The sequence below is a fragment of the Lepisma saccharinum genome, chromosome 19, assembly GCF_977018435.1.
Source record: "Lepisma saccharinum chromosome 19, izLepSacc3.1, whole genome shotgun sequence".
NCBI classification, from domain to species: Eukaryota; Metazoa; Arthropoda; class Insecta; order Zygentoma; family Lepismatidae; genus Lepisma; species Lepisma saccharinum.
The window spans coordinates 34,493,076-34,519,727 of NC_139247.1; positions in this window are offsets into that span (position 1 = coordinate 34,493,076).

Sequence of the window (26,652 nt, forward strand, 5' to 3'; positions counted from 1 at the left end):
GGAAGTTTATGATGGATGGCTGGAAATACACTCTCAAGTCCAGAATCAGCGAAGCTAACTCGTTTCTTTGATTACTTTGTGAATAGTTGGTTGCAAAACGCGGATATTCCAATAACAGTGTGGAACTGTCCAAAGTCTGGATAAAGTGTGGTACGTCTTGTCGCATCCCATATATTTTAAGACTCACTAGAAGATCCTTCGCAGGTAGCCTACCAGGTGGTTGGTACGTTTTGCCGCTGGTACGTTTTGTCGCGTATTCAGCCATCTGCCTGTGAACTGAGGCCATTGTCGAACTTTCTCCTTCATTAATAAACTTGCTGGTGTGTGGCTAGCATGCATGGAGATATTGAATTTTCAATTGCCGGGAACTCTATGTCAATTTTAGGCTGACATGGGGCACAAAACCACCCCTCTTCACTGGTGCAAGTGTGTATAGGAGGCGCCATCTTTAAAATAACAAACATGTTGCTTTCAAGCTCAACTGATTAGTGTTGCAGCCTTGAGGTCGTTTTGTAAATAACAGTTTTATACCTCATGTAAATTTGAGCTGTATATTGGGATTTTAAAGTTTTACTTTGAGTATTATAATACTTGGCAAAGTTATTACATTATTTGAAAGGGTAAACATTGCCATTAAATGTGGAATAGGATATATAACAAATGTTCTCGGCGACGTATTTGTCACTCTAGAATTCTGTTCACAAAATTCTGGATCACTTTTTCGGATAACTGCGTCTCAATGCCGTCGATAACTTTTAGAATTTCTGCTTTCAATTCAGGAATCGTTCTTATCTTCTCTGCACAAACTTTGGACTTGATGAATGAAAAAAATCGCACGGTGGGAGGTAGCACAATCTTGCTGGTCAAATCACTATATTATGTATATACAGAGTGTCCCAAAATAATGTTTACACTCTTTCATCGTTAATGACAGAGAAACTATTAAAGATGGCTTGACTGGACTTTTTGTATTTTAAGCTGTAATGTCAACATTGAGTGTAAGTGAGCGCGTACAGGAATTCTGTTGTTTTTAGTCCCGTCACCGTCCGTCAGGAGTTAGGCACTAGTGTAGACAATATAGCAGAAGTGAGCAATATTTATTTCGAGAAACGTAAAAAGTGTAAAACTTCCACCCAGATCACCCGATTTATTACCGTTAGATTTCTACCTGTTGGAAACTGTGAAGAACAATGTGTACACCACATAGCCACGAACACTGGAAGGGATGAGACATGAGATTGAGACTGCCTGTGCTTTCCTTCCCATGGAAACCACATCTGCTGTTTGTCTGTCTGTTTCAGCGTTGCATGCTACGTATTTCTGCTAATGGCGGTCATTTTTAACATCTATAATTTTAAGATATGTGACACCAAAAGAAGTTCACACGTGCTGCCATTAGTGTTTCTGTTATTAACGTTAAAAGAGTGTAAATATTTTTTTGGGACACACTGTACATTTCAGTATGTTTTAACATTATATTCTGTGTGTGGAGACTTGAAGAATGTTATTAACTTCTATCTATTTTTCCCTAATTTAATTCAATGTCCTGTGAATACCTTTCCGATTACATGTATGTGATACATGCAAGTTCATCAATTTCTACGCCGACATGCAGTATACCATATATCGTGCGTCACATACGACCAACATTTCCTGTACCCCCGCTGATTCCATCCTGTGGTCGCGGCTGGACAGCTTTGTCTAGATTGCTCCAATCAGCGAAACGAGATACTAGGGTACGATGTAGAATTGTGTATTTATTGTTTATTGACTTGGTTTATTTTACCTTCCTCCTTGTGCCACTTTTGGCTCATTTACGAGCATGGGGATGAGTGAAGATAAGATGAAATTGGTGAATGGCCACTCACAAACATCCATGTCCAGGATAGGATTCGAACCCGAGACCTCTGGCTGGTATGATGTAAAAGTCAGCACCCGGAAACAAATGGGAAATGTTACGTTGCATAGACACACATACACACATTTATATATATATATATATATATATATATATATATATATATATATATATATATATATACGCGTATAATTTAAAATTTACCATAACTAACATAACGTAATTGTACTGTCGTGTATCTAAAATATTAAAATATTCTGACTTCCATTAAAAGCTGAGGCTGTAAGGGACACTCAGCACACATAAGGACAAAAAACAGGACAACACACAGAATTATACTCGCTATAGTGTGCGATGCCAGAGACCCGTTAGACTGCAAAATGCAGTCCAGGGTGTACTACGTGGAAGTGAAGTTGACAATTGGGTGTACTATACTCTGTACCAGCTAACTGTGGAGCAGGCAAACGAAAACAAGTCCTTGCGCAAGTAGTGACGCGAGACGGATCTACCAATGAACACGCGAGAGGAACGGAATTGCGTGGAGTGGGGGAAATCGACTGAAGTTACCAGCCTTCACATCAGCGTCTACTGCTTCTCTCTGGCCAATATATTTTCCTCTCTTCTCTGACGCTATTGGCGGCCTTGCTCCACAGTTAGCTGGGACAAGGTATACGTTGAAGGTCATCCCTTACACCCCATGGACATATTTCGTTTTTCGATTAAATATTTGTTTTCATTCAATTGAAGATGTAACTGTGGTTTGTGATCATTGGGTACAGGGTTCGATTCCCGGTGGAAGCACATAGTGGTTCGTATCCCACTTTAAACTGTAGGTCCAGTCCCAATTAGCCTTACTGTGCATAAAGTGGACTTAAAACACCAACTCAAACAAACAAACAAACAAAACTGTGGAGCAGGCAAATGAAAACGATTTCCTTAGCTTCTCTGGCGCTATGCGCTGCCTTACTCCACAGTTAGCTGGGACATAGTATACAAATTTGAAGACATACCCTTTCCCCATTAACTCTGGAGCAGGTGACAGAAACAAGGCTTTGCGCGAGTGGTAACGCGAGACGGCTCCACGAATTAACACGTGAGAGAAACTGAATTACGTGGAGGGAGGAAAGCATGTTCTGCTTCGTCCTGCCCATTCATTGGCATTCCTTCCCTTCTCTGACGCTATGCGCGGCCGTGCTCCAGAGATAGTATGGACGGGGTATAGAATTACGAACAAATGGACCTAAAATCTCTTGGCAAGGGTGGTCCAGACTGGATCGATATGGACAGATGGAACTATTTTTATTACTACGGTAGTAAACCCTCGGACTTATAAATGCAGGAGAGTTATTAGCCAAGAACTTTCAGTTCAGACTATAGTTATTCCTAATGTGACAGCTACGTTAAAAGTGAAACTCTACAGGAGTAGACACGAAGCAAATGGACTGCCTCGGTGACATACTCGTCTGGGTCAGAAGCCGCTTAGGGCAGAAAGTATTTCCTTCGAATCGGCGACGCCAAGTGGCAATAAAATATGGGGTAGGAACGACAAGAATCTGCTCGATGGGTTATCGACACGACGTTTGGAGGACGTCGCGGGTTAAGGAGCCACGACCATTCGGCGAAATCGAGAGATCAAATTCGGAGAGCTCCGTGGAGGCGGGCAATGGGGTTCAGTTAATCAGGGTGACTACAAACAGCAGAAATGAAATTCCTTGACTTTTCCAGGTTTTCCAGGACAAAATGTACATTTTTCGTTTTTCCTGACAATTACAAACTAAACTAAATCGATGTTTTTGAAAATGGAAATAATAAACTCGTACAGATCCAGTTATGGATACCAATATTATTTTCTATGAAATTGACTTAATTTCTCTATTCTCTATGAATTGAATTCGAACAGCAAAATAGTGAATTTGGAAAATTATTACATTTCACTAGCTAGGGAAGGATTACGGAATTTTATCATATGCAGTAAGTTTAAAATAAAATACTTCATTATTCTTAAAGTTACGAGTAAATGAGATAAGAGTGAAAAGTGATTGATTAAGAAATACAATTTGTAATTTATCAGTCTCCTTATACATTCTCGGTATTATATGTTGATATATCCACTGAGGTTTGGAACCCTCTGAGTGCGTACTCATTTCTCGATGCATAGAGCTACTTCTCTCTTCTCTGTAAAGCAAACAACTTAACACTTGCATATAAGTGAAACAATTAAATTGTACAAAAGAAAGTGTCATATTTCCTTACATTATCAATGGGATTTCTGCTTCAGTACAGTATATCCAAGTGAAGTACTGTGAAACTGACAACATGCATTTATACCATTAATGCTGACGAAAAGGGTATGTAGGTATTAGAAATTTAACGCAAGGAATTTATAGAATTGTATTGTATAGGTAACTGATCTAGCTAACCACACATTAAAACAGGAACACTCTGTTAATAACAGCTTCTGAAAGTTCATGTACGAGGGGCGTCCTGATAAAAGCTCCAATGGTGCCTATACGCAGCACTAGTAGTCGGAGAGCGACACACATCACTTCAGGTGAAAGACCTTGGACCACTCTCTGTACAGCCCTGGCCTTGCATGTACCGACGTTCATCTCTTTGTTTAACTGAAGAGGTTTTTTGCAGGACAAGGTTTTGACAGCTACACTGCCGTAGAGATAGTTCCAGTCTTTGCTGTCAGACACATATGCCATGGGCATACAAAATTTAATGCCAGGACAACGGTGGTGATTATGCCGAAAATTAGGTTAGGACTAACTGTTACTAATGTAATAAAGTACAACTGATATTCTTGCTTTATTTATGGCTAATCGGTAGGAACCTTGATTTCTTGTTATTTCTTTTTCAAATTGGTGTATTTTTTTATTTTTTACTATTCGGTGTTATCTTCCCCAAAATTCACATTTTCATTTTAGCGCATTTTATGGCAAATACCTGAAATTATACCTGCATTGTGTTTTTAAACTACTGTTTCAAATTGTAAGTCACATAGCCTATGCCTCTTCGTGAGAGTTTGATATCTTGAAAGTTATTTTGGGAAAGTTATTTTCCATATCACCTTTTAAATTTTATGTTAAGGGTTTTAGATAATGGAATTTTCCCCGTACATAGTGAAGGCTGCATAATTACCATAAGTGGCGACGCAACCAAAAAATTTAAATAAATCAATCTCACGTGACATACAGATATACTATTATGACACCAAAAATTGGCATTATCTTTTCTTGACTTGTTAGTGTTACGTTTCCCAAAATTCGTGATTTTGTTTTAGAACAAATATACCGAAACTTAGTACTCCATTGTGCTTTTAAACTATTATAATTATTAAATTGTAGGTCACTTGGTCTACGTATTTTCGTGAGAGTTTGATATGTTGGAACAGATTTTTGAGGAAGTAAAAGTAAAGTGCTCCCCTGCACTGACATGAAGGTGTACAGGGGTGTGGAGTTAGGGCCCAACACTTTCTTGATCACGGCTGAAGGTGGGGGTGATGTGATCATCACCACGCTCCTGGTTATCTTTATCCCTCAAAGTTTCCTCCAGGCGCTGGGTGGGCGCCGAAGCAGTTTGAATAGGTGGATAAGATCCCGGTTCTCCCTCGCAGGGGATCGACCCCGGGTCTCTCGCATAGTAGTCAGGTGCCCTAACGACTGAGCTCCATTATTACTCGCTCGACAAATGCCATTAGTGCGCACTTAGCTTGGTAATTCAAAACACATCTCGCGCGACAAATACGAAGATGTGGCTCCCGTGTGACGGTAGATACGACTCGATCTCCCGTTAGAACCCTGCCACTTTGCTCTGTGATGGAAATGGTTTTGATAGAAGTTGAAAAAGTCGTGGGAAATACATGATTTAATGTGGCTGTCTGAATTATTCCATGTACTATAACAAGCATTATAGTTTACTCTTGGAAAACTTGCACGTTCTATGTACAAAAACATGGCCTAGAAAATACAAGAATGTTGAATTTCATGGAACTTTTCGTTATTTTAGGACATTTATTTTAAAAAATGCTAAAAACGCTAACAATTCGCATTATTTCGATATTTCGAACGAGTGAAGAATGTGCCCAGACATTACTGCACATTCATAAACACAACTTCGCAGCAATTACCATTTTTCACGGTTTTCGCGTTTGGAGAAAATCAATGTCCCTACTAATTGGAAATTACTTTCTGGCCACCCCTCGTATAAATCAATAGATTGAAAGTAAAATTTTAGCAGGGCTGCCAGAGAAAAGTTAATTCTTGAAGAAAGTGATTTGCTTTTATGATTGAATGATTCGAGTAAATATGATATTAAAATATTTACGTTTTTATTATTAGTATCTTATTTCATAATATTGGACATTAAATTCACCCAGTTAGAGATTAATGACCATCTTTCACGAGTTTAAACAGACGGGACAGAGAGTGGAGTTACTTTTATTGCTTGCAATACTAGTGTTGCAGTAAATTTGAGGTTGGGAGCATGCACTTGCCAATTTTTATAAGGTTCGCCAATGCAGATTTATGTTTCACTGCTTCGTGATAGTATTCAATATATATCCTGTTTTGTTGGATTCTTCTTGATATCTAAAAATAGTGCAATGTCATTGTAAACGTTTGTTAACTTGTACGATACCAGTAATACGTCAGGATGATGAAAGAAAACCTTCGTAAGCACTGCTACATTAAATAAGGTGAAGTGAGCCAGAAGAGTAATAAAATTCCAGCAGCATATTTGCAGTCTAAAACTCTTCTTGTTTATGCATGTCATTTTTGTTGGATGTTGCAGTCCGAAGACATTCAACAAAAATCAATTCCATACCAGTGCCAGGAATGCAAATTCTGTCGCATGTTGCAGTGAGATGCTTTGTCGGGTGGCGATATTCGACAAAAATATTATGTGTCAATGGAGCCTATTTGTTTCCATGTTTCTTCAGTTTGTCCAACAAAATGCCTTACTACGACGTCCGACAACTATCGGAACGGCACCATCTGCTCCCATCCTCTCCATCTGTTGACAGTTCTGTCTCCTTAATACTCCTATACGTACAAGAAAAAATGATAATTCAGTGCATTTTTCACGTAATATTTAGAGGCTTAACACATTTTTCTACCCCTCCAGAAATCTCTCTCTCTCTCTCTCTCTCTCCCCTCCTGCATCACTAGTTTCTGGCGCCATGTTTGTGTTGTGCATAAAAGCGGCCTAAAAGTTGAGGCCGAAACTTAGCAACAAGATTTCCTGTTCTCGTGCAGAGTTCCATAATGATATCTTAAAAAAAAAATCAAGACAAAATTCCCTCACATTTCCCTGCCTTTTTTTGACACCTCAAATTCCCTGACTTTTCCCGGTTTTCCAGGTCTGTTGCCACCCTGTTAATATATGATATTCTGGAATTCTTTAATATTAATTGTGCAGTCTAGGAAGTCGAGCGAGCAAGCGGACCCGAGTTCGATTTCTGGTGGAGGCACATAGTGGTTCGTATCCCACTTTAAACTGTAGGTCCAGTCCCGATTAGCATATCTGTGCATAAAGGGAACTTAAATACTAAAAGGTATGAGTTGCCGAGAGCGTTAAGTGTTAGAAATTCTATCTTGTCATCTACAAAATATAGAATATTAAAATTATTTGAAAGCAAGCAAATGTGTATATTAAAATTATAATACGGAGGAAATAACATTCGAAGAGAAAGGTAAAATAGAGTTTAAATATAAAATAGTAAGCAAAAGCAAAGTCTGTAAGATAATACATAAGGAACGGAGGACAAAGAATAACATAAAAAAAGGAGAGAAGTTGGAAGTTTTCCTTCCATCCATTTCCAAAAGATCCCCCACCCCTAATCGCGTGACAGCTCCTGTAGAAGACTCAGCGATCAAATCTTATCGGATTTCCTCCGAGAAGCGATGGGCACAATCGCCCAGAACACAATTCAACTGTCCCACGGGAGAATTTTGTTGCTTCCCTCGCTCTAATCCGGGCGATAAAAAAAAACCGGGTCGGAAGACCGAGGACCGCTTAAAGGCTGTGAATCCTTTGCCTTTATTGGTAGAGAATACCGGATGATCCCGCGTCCCTGAAAGAGGACGTAGATTGCTCCATAAGGCTTTCTGGAGGACTTCGGGAAGTCCTTCTCGACAACCGTTCCCGGAATGTAATGGATGGGTTCCAGTTGCGGTTCTCGGGAGCTACGGTCAAATACTAAATACAGTTCAGTAATTGAGACAACTACAGTTTCGTACGGAAGATTTCCTAAAGGAGGAGAGTGGGAAATAAAACTAGGTTGATTTTTGAAGTGTGATGCACCTTTATTGAAAATCGAGAGACGTCATATTTACAAGTTTTTAAGTCCACTTTATGCACAGAAAGGCTAATTGGGGCTGCACCTACAGTTTAAAGTGGGATCAGTGCCTCCACCGGGTATCGAACCCGGTATCCCTTGATGTTAAGGCGACGATGTTACCACTACGTCATCAGGTTACCGTAGAGAGGAACGTTTTAAGATAAAGTGCGAGTGAGAGTGTGAGAGAACGGAGTATTGTAAAAGAAAAGTGAGTGAATGAAAGGAACAGAAATAACATGTGACTGTGCCTAAGAGAGGGAGACAGAGAGAGAGAGAGAGAGAGAGAGAGAGAGAGAGAGAGAAATATAACATGCTCAAGAAAGATTCAGTGGAAAGAAAGAAGAATAAATTCGAGGGCGCAATAGAGGGAGAGAAAAATAATGAAATACAAGAAAGATACGCACAATGAGAAAGAGAGAGAGAGAGAGAGAGAGAGAGAGAGAGAGAGAGAGAGAGAGAGAGAGAGAGAGAGAGAGAGAGAGAGAGAGAGAGAGTTAATAATTAAAAGATGCTCGAGGAACATTTCGATGAAGAACGAAACATAAGAGAAACTCAAGAGAGAAATAAAGTAAGTCGAGAAAAAGAATGAGACAGAAACAAAAAGAGATAGGAAGAAGTAAAGGAAAGTAGAGACTGAAATAGAGAGAGACAGAGAGAAATAAAAGAAGCTCGAGAAGGAGAAGAAAGGAGAAAGTATAAATCCGAGGCAGATATATATAGAGAAAGAAAAGAAGATTGAAAGAGAAATAGAGAGAGAAAGCAAATAAAGGAGAAAACAAGAATAAATCAGTGGAATAAGAGTATTAAAAGTTAAAAGTAATCATGAACATGATGAGGGTTTTATTTCTTTATATTTTTCATGTTTCAATGGTGCTGGAAGGTGGGAGGGGGTTACATCCCCTCTCGGCTGTACTCAGTGAATCTTTTCCGTGATTTGTATTGGATATGTTTTATTAAATATTCTTAAAAGTATGTCTTAAATACAGAGGACTGGATTTGCAGGTTAAAGTAAGATAGGAACCACTAAGTGCCTCCATCGTGGACAGCTTTACCACTATGCCATAGAATATATTCAAGAAGAAATAATGTTTAACTTTTACGATACAATAGAGTTTTATGCAGTTTTTAAGTTCATTTGCATTATTCAAGAGTTCGTTACATAAAAACAGCATTGGCAAATATCGTTCCCTTGTGTCTCTTGTGCAAGCGGGTCCTTAACACGACTGAGAAAGTTATTGAAAAATGTCCTTAATTTAATCTTGTTCTTCACTGTAATTCAGGCATGGATTGATAGGTTCTTTTCCTCAAAGAGAAATTATTTGGCATGAATTCCTAAGTTTCATTTACGTATTCTTGACGACGACTATTAATTTCATCTTTTTTTGGTTTTTGCAAAAAAAAGTTAGTTTTTTTTTTCCGTTGAGTTTTCCAGAACGAAATTTACAGATCCCTGAACAGTTCGTTCTTTGTGCTCGAAAACACTTGCCGAAGTCAATCGCTGCGTTCGGTAGAAGAAGTTGTGGAGGGAGAAAGTTTTCACGATTGCCGGAAATTGTAAAGACTGTGGAATCGTTAAGATCTCAAAGACACTTCCTTCCACAGAAGTGGAGAGATCTGCGAGTCTCAATTTCCTGACGCGAGAAAAAGAACAGCGATCGAGAGCACCGTCGAAAAACCTGTTACAACTTTGACAAAATTGTATCAAGTGGCTAGAGAATACAAATTTGTGGGTGTATTATTTTTAATTCAGTCTTTTCTCAGATTTCCTTTGTTTGATGTACAAGTGGGTTCTTGCTATTATACTAATCATGTATTTTTGAAATAACTTTCTTGAACCTCCAAACATATAAGTAAAGAACTAGGGATGAAATTTGAATGTAAAATACGGAGGAAAAGTATGTTGTCAGTGGTGTATTCTGACAAATTGACGTACTTTACTGCGAAAATTCTTATTTATTGTATTAATTCGATACGAATCCCATATAAATTAATTAGATGTAATATAATGATGAGTTATAATGAAAGTACACCTCGCCGGTAGAGGAATGGTCTGTAGTCCTCTAGTCCGTCAGAAGTATAAAGGATGAAGTCAGGAAGGACACGTCTCTGTCAACTTACAAATTCGATCGCTACACTTAGTACGGGATGCGTATTTACAAACCCTATAGTACTGCAGAACCTCCAGCGATATTTGGCTACTGATTGGCTGCTATTCCGGAAGTTGATGCAGCGTTCCTTCAAGTTAACGCTAGATGGCAGGGTTCAAATGAACAGTGTAGATTTCAGATATCCATCCCAACTAGATAAGAAACCCATTTACACTAAGGTTCATTTTTTAGCAAAATTATTTAAATTAATGTTTTAGAGGACAGAAATCGGAACTCTTCTTGAAGAGAATGACTTTTCTATTTAAAGTCACATGAGTACAAACATTGTAACTACCAATGACTATTGAGAAAATTATGTATATCCAACGTATAGCATTTTAAACATTATACAGGGTGGGTCAATAAGTCACTTAACACCCTCAGTACAAGGCCACTGCGGCATGGAATTTGAAATTGGCGATGACCAATCGTTATCTGGCCAAGGGGGAACCACATTGACGCCACCCACACGGTCGGCGGCCATCTTGATGCACATTATTTTAATCGGATACATCCATGAAGAGCTGTGCATTATGAATGGTTGTCGCGAACAATTTACAGTGTGACGCTTCCATTGAATTAAAAGTCCTTCACAGTGACAAGGCTAATGTTTATGTTCATAAGGAAGTTCATAAACAGAATATTCGATGATTTTTATCTGATAACTAACTTTGGACAAAAACTGGTTCATAACGTTCCCATAAGTGTTCTGGTGTTCTTCCCTATTGAAAAAACTCTGTAAAAAGTACCTTCTTCCATAAGCAAGGATGAAAAAAACTGTTTATTTAACAAATCCAAGTAGCCCTAAGCATTTAATGTTCCGTTGATGGAAAATTGACTAACCAATCGTGTTCCATACAGCACGCCACACCATTAACTTACCAACACTAACCCATTCAGCTTTGATCTGTCGAAAATGGGTTATCAGATAAAAAGGATTGAATATTCTGTTTATGAACTTCCTTATGAACATAAACATTAGCCTTGTCACTGTGAAGGACTTTTAATTCAATGGAAGCGTCACACTGTAAATTGTTCGCGACAACCATTCATAATGCACAGCTCTTCATGGATGTATCCGATTAAAATAATGTGCAATGGAATTCGAACGTCTCTCCATAGACGTCACTTTGATCTCGATGCATTACCGAAGCGCTAAACAAATTTTAAGGCATTTTTCTAACACCTCGAAAAGGAGCAAATTGGTACAAGAATTCTGTCATAACTTTTTACTGGTTAAAGATACGTCGAACAAACCTTCACCATTGCATTTCTCGTGAAATTCTAGCCGATTTTGATATGTCGCACGACCCCCTTCCCATTTAAAATTCTGAAGTTGAATTCAAGATGGCGGACATCAAGATGGCCACCGACCGTGTGGGTGGCGTCAATGTGGTTCCCCCTGGGCCAGATAACGATTGGTCATCGCCAATTTCAAATTCGATGCCGCAGTGGCCTTGTACTGAGGGTGTTAAGTGACTTATTGAGCCACCCTGTATTTTATTATATAAACGTATATTTCTTAACATAATTTCGACAATCTAATTACAAACTTTATTACCATATAATCTCAAGACTTATATTTCCATACTTTTTCTGTAAATGAAGAAGCAAGGAACAATGGACACGGAACATAAACACTTTCGGTGCACACAGCCAATAAGAAAGCGTTATATACATCTGGTTCTGCAGCACTATAGGGTTTGTAAATACGCGTACGGGATAACGCGAGGAGCATTGCTCAGAGTCGAAGTACGGACTCTGACAAGTTATGGACACGACTTTCATACTCGTCTAGGACAGGACTCTTCAAGAGCAGCGAGCAGGTATGATAAGTGCGGAGAGAGCATTCTTACTATGTTATAACTCATCTTTCCTTCATTGACCGAGGCGAGCCCCTTTACAGTAATTATGAACCTTAAACATCTCGCATTATAATTTGCTACATCCCAGTGACTCTCCATCCCCAAGGTTTACCCGAGTCACACTTCAATAAATATAACATCACTGCAGGCATGCAAGTAAAACACAAACAGAAGTCCAATTTCATAATTTCCGACAAATTCTATATTTGTTCATAAAATCTCCCTTCTTACCTAAAATCGGACCGAAGGGTGCAAGACCGTACTTGAAGAACTTGTGAAAACACGTTGTTTTCCCCGAATTTTAATCACCATAGAAATCACATAGCATTTTCAAATGTTCTTATTCATACATTTCCACATATTAGAAGAACTTGAACCAACAACTTGCTGGTCCATAACGTATATTTAACCTGTGCTGCTGGCTATCTACCTGTGTGATTTTAAACAAATGAACAACGAGTGCGGAAATCATGTGATCTAGTCAGCAACGATCTGTGCTGCGAGCTGTGCACTTGTGTACTTCTCTACTTGAAGCTTTCTAACTGTACTAGGTGGCGTCACTTCCGTCAAGACCATACATCAAACCTGTACTTTGTACTTTACGGACAGAGGTAACTGCCTCCTCTATAGGACAAGACAACGCAGGGTCGTCGCATCCCGTAGCTCTACTAACCTCGTATCCTCTGGGAGAGTAGAGACCGAACCGGGATAAGGCAAAACAGTAAATTACAACGACCGATACTCTCTCCACATTAGATTTATTGATGTGACTCTAGAGGTAAGGATTGTAAACGGAAGGCACACTCGCTTACTCACCTTGCCTAATCTTCCCTTTGGGAGCACATAGTGGTTCTGATTCCACTTTAAACTGTAGGTCCAGTCCCGATTAGCCTTATTGTACATAAAGTTGACTTAAAACAGCAACTCAATCAATCAATCAATCAAAAGCTTGCCTAATCTGGCGACGCTTCCTCTCGAGCACAACGTATTCGAGGATCACCAGCCCAATCGCTTAGGTGTAAACTATACAAGAGATCGTTGACAAAAGAGCCCCACGTAATTGCTCCCGTGCTTAACCCGGCCTCCGTGGCGGAGTGGTTAACACCCCACGCTACAACGCCAGAGGTCATTGGTTTGAATCCTGGCCTGGGCGTTCTGTGTGCGTCCCTTCATCAATTTCATCATATCATCACTCATCCTCCTCTTTGCGATTAGCCAAAAGTGGCACAAATACGAAGTGAAGTAAACCAAATCAATCAATCAATTATACCAGGAAGGTACATGACTTGACCTCCCTGTCGCGCTGGACGTTTGACAACGAGCTTACTTGGGCATTAGTTTGTGCGTCGCTTGCACCCTACCGTCTACAAAGCAACGCTGCCTCTGACAGGCGCGGCACAGAAAGCAGTAAGGAACAACCATTGTTCTACTGCCAACGGTGGAACTGATCTGGTATTCTTTAAGCTACGTTTCCATTCTGACAAGTTCCAGACTCATGACGCGCAACATGCGCCGGCGTATGTTGGGCGTCATTTAGTGCACTGTTTCCAATTCAAAACTACTTCCGCAAAATACGCCCGCAACAACACTGGAGTGCAATTTCGGAACGTAAGGATCCTTTGCACCTGCATCACTTTTTTTTTACTCTTTTCAATTTTTATTTATTCCCTCAAATACTGTGATCTGAGTGTTGGAATTTCTTTTCAAATTCCTCAACAGCAACAGTGGTTTCAATGATGTCAAGAATTCGTTGCAAGGCATCGCCCCTACAATTTAAGTGTTTATGGTTTGAACTGGTGACTTTCCACAACACTGACTCCTGTTCATATTGCACTGTAAGTTTTACTTCTTTATCTCTCGACCACTCCATATGGTCCACAAAACAAACACTCACGTACTACACAACCAACTACAACAGCTACACTCAAGTAACAGGACGTTGTGTCGTGACGCCGCTTCAGTCCGAACAGCGAGCAAGTAGTTGTAGTCGCATTGTCTGTTTCTACTCTAGTGCGCATGCCCGTGCCCCATTAACTTGCTGCAGGCTGTTTCCATTGTCCGCGGCGCATAACGCGGCACATGTGCGTCAATTTTGTCCCCGGCACTTGAGCCACGGCATGTTGCAGACAGTTTCAACAAATGCTTGGCACATGCCGCGTCGCATTCCCCATTAATGTTGCGCAGCAAATTTGTGGGAAAGGAAACGAGGCTTAAATAGCCACTCGCTTCGTCTCCCTCGCCCTCCTCGAGTACAAGCTGTGAGAAAAGCTGGCCGTCAGAAGGGTGTCATTGAGAACTGTCAGTGCCATTATTTAAGTTCTTTAATAATTTACTTATATTCTAGTACTAATGGACACAGGGTGAGCATAGTGAGCCAGTTCCTAGATGTGTTACGTCAAATAATGTATCTTGCTCATTTGCAGATCTTTGCCTATCTATGGCGTAGAGTTTATATTCAACTATGTGGGACAAATAAAGTGCTGTTTTCTTTACAAAGTACGGCTTCAATAAAAAATTGGCTATTTTTCTGGATCCTACAGCATTGTTTTTCATTTTAACCTTCTAAAAACTCAATATGCTGACCAAGGCATAATTTATTTCATTTTAAAACATAAACTAAACGTTACGTTTCAACCTTCTAGCAAGGTCTTCTTCAGACTCTGTACCAAATACAAATTAAATAAGGTACAAAACAGGAAGATATATATATATATACACACACACACACACACACACACACACACACACACAAATCAGTCACCTCCAGACACAATATTATTAGAAAGTTTCAGCTCGACATATTTGCAAAATAAATACAAGATGAAGAAAGAGGGATATTGCTGGAACTCGAAATACAGTAGAAGAGGAAGACAAGATAAGCTACCTAGATATATTGATCAAAAGGAAGATAGGACAAGAAAATGAAAGCACTTGGCATCAGAAGAAGTGTGCAGCAGGGGTATTCACACCCCGTCATTTTCAATTATTAAAGCATTAAAACTTACAGAAAGGGAGGACGAAGCATCTTAAAAATAGCGAAGAATGCAAGCAAGAAAAAGGAAAACAGAGAAGAGGAAGAAAAAGGGATTATATACGAAGTGAAGTTTAAATAATGTCAGAGTATGTACATAGGAGAAACGAAAAAGAGGCTGAAAGACAGGTTGAAACAACATAAGGATGATGTACAACTTAAGAGAGAGAGAAATGCAATATTTAAACACACGAGAGAAACAGGACATGACATACAGTGGGATGAGGCTAAGCAGATAGAAAGGGAGAAGAGAATACTAGTGAGAAAATGGAAGGAGGCCAAGGAAATAGTGAGGAAAGGAGAAGAAGACACAATGAACTGGAATGGGGGACTGAAGATAAACAAAGAATTGAAGAAGGTGTTAGAAAGAGTAGAAAGGACAAGAGAGAAGGAGGAGAGAAAAGGAAGAGGAATGGAGAAATGAAGGATAAGGAAAAAGAGCATGAGATAAGGAGTCCAACCACGTTCCAGATGAAAGGAAATGGTTATCAAAATCGCCTGTCTGATGAAACAACAGTTGACAGGAGAAGGCCACTGCTGGAACTCCTGGAAAAGAATGTTCCAGATAGACAACTTTCGAATGATCTTGGGTCTAAAGGGGAGTGATGTTTGTATATATATATATATATATATATATATATATATATATATATATATATATATATATATATATCTTCCTGTTTTGTACCTTATTTCAATTGTATTTAGTACAAAGTCTGAAGAAGACCTTGCTTGAAAGTAGAAACGTAACGTTTAGTTTATGTTTTAAAATAAAATAAATTCTGCCTTGGTCAGCATATTGAGTTTTTTGGTTATCATGGAAACAAGGCTTAATGGTGTTATCATTTAGCCTTCTGCATTTCCACGTTTATTTAATGCAATGACAGGGATCATTATGTTCCCCCGTCTCAACATAATAATGATATTTGTAACAAAATATTTCTATTAGGTTTCAAATCTTTAGTGGAAAAGATGATTATGATTAATGCAACGTTTCATGATTCTTCATATGTAAACAGTAAAAGCATGTTCGGATTATAAGATCTCACAATTTGATAACTTACCCGGGTAACAGGGAATAACCTTGCCGTATTGTGTTTTTAATTACTAGTGTAATTATGGTGAGGGTTTTTGTACTTCAATCCCCCCCCCCCCTACAAACTCTACGTAGTGTACGAAATTTCTGTTTACGCGTGGTTCCAACTTTAAACGGTAGGCCCCGTTCCGATTATATTATCTGTGCATAAAGTGGACGTAAAGCAACAATTCAAATTCAAAATTCTGTTTACATATGAATCCACAAACAAACTACTTTCTCCATCCCCGAAAGGAAATAGTTTAATCCGGACCTGCCTATGAGCCCAGTTACAAAGTTTTGCGATCCTACTTTCTAGTATATTTAGAAGCCCTTCTCCCGCCCTTCAGGGGCTGCTGGGAAAGAAGCTTACGTCACGTAATAACCGGAGAAGTAGGGCATGGAGCTCGGATGCGGGGAATTACCCCAGAAAGGCTGGGGGTCTGCAGTAAACAGTAATGGAATTTTAAGAGCAATTATTTTCGGTTTTCTGCACAGGAGGCGGCACCTCATTCTTCTTGCTTGCATGAGCATCTTGAACGGGGATGAGTGATTTACTGTCTGCGATCAGAGCCTCAAATATTTCAACAACAAGACTACGAAAAACGCTGCTTACGACTTCGGGTGATGACGACAATGGATACACTGCCTTGGAAAGCCTCGTGAGAAGTGTAGCTACCTTAAATACTAAGCCAAAAGCGGAGTGGGTCATTACACGTCAGATCGACCATTTTCAGAACAGTTTCCATGTCACAGTTTTGGATTTGGATGAAATTTGGCATGATGGTCCAATCATGTCTGTAAGGCTCCTATTCCAAACATTAGGTTCCCCCGAGGAAGAGTTCTAGAGTTATAGCCTGTGGAAGAAAGTGGTGCGGAACAGAAAATGTGACCCAAATCTGAGAAATGAGCCACAGAGCTAACTTCAGAACTGGAAACTATTGATCACAGCGCGGTAATCTTCACACATCAAACAAAATTTCAACCACGGGACACACGTATTGTATCAAATTCCTACAGCTTGTTTACATTAGCAAATAAAATACTCAAAGATATCCATTAAATTCCAAAACATGCATATTTTGTGTGCCTGATAATACAATACCTAGGTAAGTGATATTATTCTTTCTAGTAACCCTGATGTGAGCTCTAAAGACACACGTTAGGTTGCCTCTATATCTAGCACACAGTTTACTCTACGTCTGACGAAGATACAAAAAATGTAAAAAATACCAGAGTTTTTAAATTGTGTACCACAAAGGGTCAGATTATATCAAAGCCAAATTGCGTACACTACATAATCAGACCTTTCCCTTATGTGTGTCAAAATGCCAACTTGATATTGCAAGGCGCTAGTGCACAGTAAAGGTAGACTTTTAAACGAGTTTTCAGCGGGAAGTTTAAAATTGAACAAGGTTTTAAATATAAATTTATAAATCGGTAACTACGAATGCTAGAGTCACAGAAAGTACAGCTCGTTTCGTTCAGTACAGTCTCTGTTACACGTTTATTGTTGAAAAAAATCATGTACCAAATAGAAGATGGAAGGTTTTTTTTTTTATTTAAAAAAATCGAATTTCTTGTAAGATTGCTTACATTGGAGGGCGCTGAAGGGCCCATCCTCAAATCTATACGTGATTATGTCATTGTCGCTGTAAAGGTATGGATGAACAAGTCCTGGAGTTTTCCATAGTTGATACATTCCAGGAATGCAATTCATGATCGACAGCATATAAATGTACGATTTTCTTGGTTTTGCTCCACTTTTCGATTTCAGGTATTCAAATGCGACGTGTTGTGAATTGTAGACTGTCTCTTTTTCATGCGTGTGGAAGCCAACGTGACTAAATAAATTCCACATGCATTACAACCCACTATATTTCCTATTTTGGCCTTGCAATTCAGTATTCTTGGTTCCTTGAGTAATCCCAAAATGTGTTCCCTGCCGTGTCTTCCCATTTCGCCGATTCCCTTTTCACCGATTGGCTCAGACGCGAATTGTATCAGATTTCACACCTAAGTAAAATTTTCGGCGAAAGGGGAATTCCCATTTTGCCGAATCCCATTTTGCCAAATATTTGAATGAAGGAAATTTTCACTCCACAGAGATATTTCAGGTCCTTTTTAAGTTCTAAACGTGGCGGCAAACTTGTTGTATACGAAGGATTCGTGTATCGCATTTGTTAACGGGTGGAGAGCAGATCTTATTGGAAGTGTAGGAGTGGTTGTAAGGTATCAGAAGGCTACAGAGACACCATCGCAACGTTTCCGAATTCATCAGTCTTTTGAAAGAGTTGTAAAGCGACAATTACTATGTTGGAAGATGGTAACGGACCGAATCGACGGAGGTTATATTTTACCCATCAGTTCCTGTAATTTCCTGGCAGAGGGAAAATTCCCTCGGCGAAAGGGGATTCCGCAAAACGGGAATTCCCATTTCGCCGAAAATTTTGCTTAGGTGTGATATTTGTCTCTAGGGCAATCAGCAAAACGGGATTCGGCGAAACTCCCTGCAATGGTATGATGCCAGATCAGATTCCGTGATCAACTGTTCATGTGTTACCACATGTTTATGTACAGTAAAACCTCGTTAATCCGGACTACGATAAGCCGGACTTCGCTTAATTCGGACAGGCAAAAGGCAAAAAGAGAGAAAAAAAGGCAGAATTCAAGGTTTTAAATGTGGCTAGAAGTCAAAAAGAGAACTTTCCAAAGACAAGGCAGTCAACCACTGATGAAATTCTGTTTTCCACAGACTTTGTACTGTACTGTATAGTGTATTTAGGCCTATGCCCTTTAAATACACCATAATAAACTTATATTGTTGCTATAAACGGAGTTTTAATGCACTTTCTACTGTTCTTTTAGGTTATTTCAGTTAATCCGGGCTTTCGTTAAACTGGTCAACTTATCCACCCCATTAGTCCGGATTAACAAAGTTTTACTGTATTAACGGAAATCATATAGTTAATCCAGCAGCTAGTACAGGGATATGAATACAATTGAAGCACCCTTTTGTGTCATCTTGTGCAGATTTTTCATTACATTCAACACAATTAATGGAGTGTCAGGGGAGACATTTTCAGAAGACAGCAGAAAGACAACCTCACTTTAGTGGAATTGCAGTCTTCTAGGCCAACGAGGCTCTCTGGAGCTTAGACACAAGCCTAGTATAAATCCTCTGTGTTCTGTTCGTTTGTGTTTTGTGATTGTTCTTTTATTCATTTCATCTTATCACCATTCATCATATCATCCTCATCATCGCGATTAACCAAAAGTGGCAGAAAAGCGAGGTAAAATAGACCAAAATCAATGAATCAATCATATGAGAGGAATAGGAATTTGAACACTTGGATCCACGTATCTTCGCAGTGTTAGGCAACACACAAACGCCTTGCTGGGAAGTGAGTATTCCAGGATATAGGTGTCCCATTTTTATTGTCGGCGATTGTACAGTCACGGACACTTGTGTGTTGTAAATATCTCATTGTCTATCAATGGATTTGTTACAATCCAGAAGTGTCCGTGACTGTACATTTACAGCAGAGGGGAGGCAAAAGCGACAGACAAAGGGGAGCAGGGGCCTTAGATGGCGAAAGGGAGAGAATATTGTCTCTAAGAGATTGATTAACTCGTTGATTATTATTTGTTTTCCCATTCGAAGATTATCTACAGCGTCACCATTAGTTGGCACATTGGTTTCGTAAGAGCAACTCGCAGACAACAGACCACTCAGTGGCGGGAACTGTACCAGGATAAACCTTCCGGACCTTAGTTTCCCTTCTCATTCACATTGCCACTTCTGTAGCTGAGACGGTTGAGCAATCACGTTACCAAGATTCCCAGCTTCGAATTATGACCTGGGCTTGGGAAATATAAGAAAAAAATATAAAACCCTGATATACACTAAATACGAAATATTAATATACCATATTTCTTCGACGTCATCGAATGTTAATCGCACGCTAACTTCAGCAGTTGAGAAAAGTTTGCTTCCAATTTACGGTCCACAGTAATAGCGGCACTTTATTACATTAATACCGCAGTAAATAACTGCTTTCCTTTCCCTCTCCAGCAACTAATGGACACTTCACTTAGTAAATTAATGACCAGCTTCGCGGTTTCAACACACAGAAATCCGTTTACGTTTAAATTCTGCATCATATGAATGATGCTTGTTTCTCCTTCCTTTAATGTTCGTTCAATGTGCACTTTACAAAAGTTGACTCACTAACCACTTCTTTATTTCAAAGGACAAGAATAAACCTTCTTCCTTTGTTGCCTTTTCGAACTTCACTACTAAAAATAGACTGGCTCCTTGTTGTGAATTGTTTTAACACAACATTGAAAATTTCGTGAAGGGTGATTATCATCAATACCGATATTTCGGTAAAACATCGAAAAAAAACTCGGTCATTGAAACTGGGATATACTCCATACTATATATATTGCAATAATACCGTGGCATATTTATACATACATGCATACATACTGCTTACATATATGTGTGTGTGTGTGTGTGTGTGTGTGTGTGTGTGTGTGTGTATACTCGGGTACAAGATGCCACCGAATCCAAGGTGCACCTAAATTTTCAACATCCAAAACCCCAAAGAGAAAAAAAGCGCTTTGGATGCTAAGGTATATGGTATAAGATATTATAATAGGACATATTAAACACTCTGAGACCGAATATGATGCTCATACAAAAGTTTTCCCTCCTCTTTATATTAAGAAGCATAAAGCGGAGACAGCATAATAGCTATATATCTGACGGAGGGACGTCATCGATTTCAGGAATCGATTCACTTTAATCTTTATCAGAAGTTTCATTTGAGGTAAAACTTATGGAGGTAAGTAACCCCAGGGTAATTTGTACGTCAAGTACCTTTCACAGCTTCGATGAGAAATCTGTTCTAGGTTACCTAGGTGAAATTGTTCCCACATGATAGAGGCAATGATTGAACGCAAAGTAATACTGAAAGACTGCTAGTATATAGGATATCCAGGTATTGGAGCCTTACACTAGATAATTGATCTCCCCAAAATTACTAGGAGAGTCAAATTAAAACCTAAAAAGTCTAATAAAAATTGTAGATCAGTCTGCATACAGCTCAAATTTACATGAGGTATCAACTGTTATTTACAAAACAACCTCAATGTTGCAACACTAATCAGTTGAGCTTCAAAACGACACTTTAGTCATATTTAATATGGCGCCTCATATGCCCACTTGCACCAGTAAAAATTAGTGGTTTCTTGTCCTCTGCCAGTCTAAAACTTACAGAAATTTCTCGGAAAATGAAAATGATTACCACACCATCAAGTTTACTAATGGAGGAGAAAGTTCGACAATGGTCTCAGTTCGCAGGAAGATGGGTGAATAGCCTTCGCAGTGGTTCATAAGTGACAGCACGTGGACCCCAAAGACTTATTCTTCTTGAGGTATAAACTACAGGCACTAACTCAAAATTTAAAATATGTGTGGATTAGCAATAAGTCTGTGCTAAAATGCAGCAGAAATCTACTACATAAGAAACAAAATCAAATTAAGATTTAAATTAGACTCTCTCTTGTAAAACAGTCAATAAGATCCCACTTAACAGTACGGTACCTTTAAACCATACTACAACTGTAGGAGAATCGAATGAAACTATCACATTCATTATCTGGCAATTAAAAATAACGAATTCGATGTTTAAACTCCATGATTCAGGTGTATACTCGTGCACAGATTTCATTATGGAGTGGTTGCGTGGATCAACCAGCTGCTTCGGATATCCGTTACAGCGGAAAGTGTGGCAAGATTTTCAAATATTCAAGTGTGTTTCTTTGTTTATGTGCATGTGTGTGTGTTTGCGGGTGAGTGTGTGTTGATGCTTCATGAAGGTTTCGTAACTCCCGGATTCTTGATAATTAAATAATGAGTGTTTTTGAAAGGGTTCAGGCATGAACTTGTAGAATTTATTTCGGCGTTGTAAAATTATAACAAAGCCATGGAAATTTTATGTTGTTAATTTCCACAGGCAGAACAGTTGAAAATTGAACTTTATATGGCCTATTATGTTTTGGTAAATACATATCAATGAATCTTTAACAATCTTGCAAGTGCAAAGGCTTGGTTGGGTTTGATTTTGTTTATTTTACTTCCCTTTTCTGACACTTTTGGCTAATCGCGATGGTGAGGATGAGTGATGATGTTATGAAATTGAACACCCATGCCCGAGTCTGGATTCGAACTCTGTACCTTTAGCATCGTATAGCGCTGTGGAAATCACTCCTCCACTCAAATCGGCTGCAAAGGCTAGGACAACTTCACATTTAAGATTTAAGTTAATGAATGTTTGCTGAATACAAAATTAAGGAATTGCACATACGGAGGACTAGAAGAGAATTAGGTACTCTTATGAAGTACCAGAAACGATAATAATACAACGTGTCCAGATATTTTTCATTCAATAAATGTTGTACATAAAAAAACTTTCTGTGTAAGAGAATATAGGTTGTTGGTATTAACAGGAATAGCATATTTTAAAAAAAATCTTCAATGCACTCGGTACCATCATGCATTGCGGCAAAACAGTAAAACAGTGAAAATGGCGACGGTGTAGGAAAGGCAATGTGTGTGTTGTTGTTGTGGGAAACAAAATCTCCTGTAACTGTTCAGCGTCGTTGAAAGAAGGAATACAAGGAGGTTCCGCCTACGAAATAATCGCTGGGGCGTTGGTTAAAACTATTTCAGGAATCCGCAGCGTGTTACACCAAAAGGGGCCACGTAGGCCAAGTGTTTCAGATGTAATCGATGAGACGATACACGAGTCATTTTCACTCAGGGTGCCCATGTAGAGGTTTATTAACAATGAAAAGTATTTTCACTAAAGATTATTTGAGTCAATGAATGTAATTCCATGTCTGTTGTTTGCTAGAAGCGTTTTACAGTAAATATATTTTTATATTTTTGGGGGTAAATAATTTATGGACATCCTGTATATTAAAGTATATACCAGGTGGTTATAATTAAAGTGACGGTGTTCAGAGTGGTACAGCACGGGCTGTAATGAGAGTAGCAGTCTGAAACTTCGTAGATATGATAATGAAGCAATGCGCTCGCGAATTATGCAAAAAAAAAAAAAGTTCCAATTCTCGCCACCAGGGTATAAAATGGCGCTGTAAGCAGTCAAAACGTGGAATTTTCCGTAACTCTGACGTCAAAGTCGGTGACATTGCCTAACCATTGTGTGAGCTCCCTGGTTGTTGTTGGTGACGCTTGTTGCTTTTTTTTTCCCTTTAGTGATGTGAATGTTCGCCGAACATTAAAAGTTTGATTTTTCCCGTGTAAAAAGCAATGGCTATTGCGAAGAAAGACCGTGCACTGCTAGTGAAGTTGTTTTACCAGAATGGGAGCAATAGTAACGCTGCACTGCGGAAATATCGCCAACAGAAAGGGCTGAGAAGAGGGCCCATGTCAATTAATGGGCTGAAGAAGATGATGAAGAAATTCGAGGAAACAGGTGAATTGGGTGTTGCACCAGGGAGAGGAAGGCGGCCCATCCCCGTGGAAGTTGTGGACGAAGTTGCTGTAGCTGTAGCTGACCGTGCAGCACATGCCTCAACTTCTGCAACCAGTGCTAGAGCTGTGGCACGTGAATTGTCACTCCCCTGGTCAACAGTTCGCAAGGTATTGCGGTGCATTTTACACTGGTATCCCTACAAAATTCAAATTGTGCACCAATTGAAACCCCAAGATATTCCACAACGCCGTGAGTTTGCCCATCGGTTTTTGGCACGCATGGAAGTGGATGACATGTGGCCGGGGAATATTCTGTGGACTGACGAGGCGCATTTTACTCTGGTCGGTGCAGTGAATACTCAGAACTGTCGCATATGGGGTTCCACTCGTCCACATGTTGTGCAGGAACAACCATTGCACTCAGTTTACGTGACTGCATGGTGTGGGTTCACTAGCTCCTTCATTCTTGGTCCGTTTTTCTTTGAGGAGATGACACCTCGAGGGCCTGTTAGGTGTACAGTGACATCTGCACGTTATAGGGACCTCCTTGTGCAACACTTGATTACAGCTTTGCAAGAACGGAACTGTAAACACACAATCCATTTTCATGCAAGATGGGGCAACACCACATGTCGCTCGCCACGTGAAAGATTTGCTGCGAGAAACCTTCACTAATGACCGCATCATCTCTAGGCAGTTTCCAGATGATTGGCCTTCCAGATCCCCCGACCTTAATCCATGTGACTTCTGGCTGTGGGGATATTTAAAGGATCGTGTCTATCAGGGACATGTCCGGTCTCTGCCTGATCTGAAGGCTAGCATACAACGACATGTCGCTCAGATTTCACCAGACATGCTGCGAGCAACCGTCGACCATGCCGTGTTACGAATGCAGCATGTTGCTGAATTGGGAGGCCATATTGAACAGTTCTTGTAACCATAGTTCCTAATAAACATGCCAGAGCCATTGTTCTCATGTGTTTGATCTTTCCTGCCTTTTTCCTGTAACTATACCACGTTTTGACTGCTTACAGCGCCATTTTTTACCCTGGTGGCGAGAATTGGAACTTTTTTTTTTTTTCATAATTCGCGAGCGCATTGCTTCATTAGCATATCTACGAAGTTTCAGACTGCTACTCTCATTACAGCCCGTGCTGTACCACTCTGAACACCGTCACTTTAATTATAACCACATTGTAGTATAAGTAGTATACTGAAGGGTGAGAACATCAGTTGACTTGGGCACGTAGAAAGAATGAGCTAATGGAGAATGTAGTAAAACATTTCATGGTTGCAACGTATGGTGTCAGAAAAATTGGAAAACCAAAATGACCACTGATTTCGGATGTGGAGATGGAACTTTAAACGTTTGAAGTTAGAATGTGGAAGGCAAAGGTCTCATGACGAACAAGGCTAAAGTCCTCTTTGGGGCATAAAGTTTTGTAAGGAGCCGAAAACTACACAGTGCTATGTAATTTGTTAGCCATAGGTGAGATCTTGCTATTTTCTTATCTCATTATATTGTGGTATTGAACAATTTCGAGTAGAGCAGATAAATATTGCAGGGAAGAGAGAGAGAGAGAGAGAGAGAGAAAGATGCAACATACAAACACATTTAAAGTGTACAGGGTAATTGAACTCACTCTATTCAAGCAAGAGTTCAAATTTAAGAACGGATTTAACAAATTTAAAATTTTCTGTATTGAATAGGTGTGACAACAAGAATAACATTTTTGGGTTGTAAGTCTCTTTCGTTAAGGCTTCAGTCATTTTAACAAATCTCACTCCACTGTATTACACATTAGAGGGTCATCCAACTTCAAACTGATTTGTAAGTAGAAATTGTGAGATGCTAAGTGACATACGGGCCTCTCTGATGGTGCAGTGGTAAGGTCGTCGCCTTGTAACCAAGGGTTCCCGGAATCTATACCCGGTGGAGACACATTGTACAAGTGGTTCGGATCCAATTTTAAACTGTAGGTCAAGTCATAATTAGACTATCTGCGCATAAAGTTGACTTAAAACAACTCAGCTCAACTCAACTCAGAAAAGAATATGAGAGGTTTAATGTCCATAATATATACTTCTAACGTGAGTTATCTTTAATATCGTACCATGGCCGGAAAATGCTCTTCTTAAGTATGAAGAAAAGTTAACATTAAATGGATCATCAACACTTCTAAGGAAAAAAACTGTATTCTTCCTAATCATTTCTCCCTCCAGGCCATAAATGTTTGCCACCAAAAGAGATGCAAGTATACTGAAGGCGAAATTGTCCTCGTGCTCCTACAAATCCTACAATGGCTACAATATTCATACATGAGCCGACCGACTTTTCAATTTCACAAAGAGATTGGAATTTCTAGAAATGGAACGTCTTCTGATTCAGGATGTACAGTCACAGACACTTCTAGGTTGAAACTATCCCATTAATCGTCAGTGTAAGCCAAAAGTGTTCGTGAGTGTATCAGACGTGAGGAAAATACAACAGGTTATCGGCTCCAATCATTCCTAAAGTTCTTTAGAAATATCTACATTTTCTTTGTCAATATGTACAAAATATCCGTAGTATACAAGCTTTACGATTTGCTCCTCGCTACACACGAACCAAAATGAAATGCATGAATGGTCCTTTTGTGTCCGTGGGAAACGAATTAAACAAAGTCACAATAACGGTTTCAGTGATGCATTTTGAGCTCGTTGGTAAATTTTCCTTTAGCTACAGAGGAAAGTTCCGCTCAGTGGATGTTGTTCCCTTGCCCAATTCAACGGTCCAGAACGAGCTCCAGAATTCAGGAAGAAACGTCTTCCTGGCACCATTGTGAA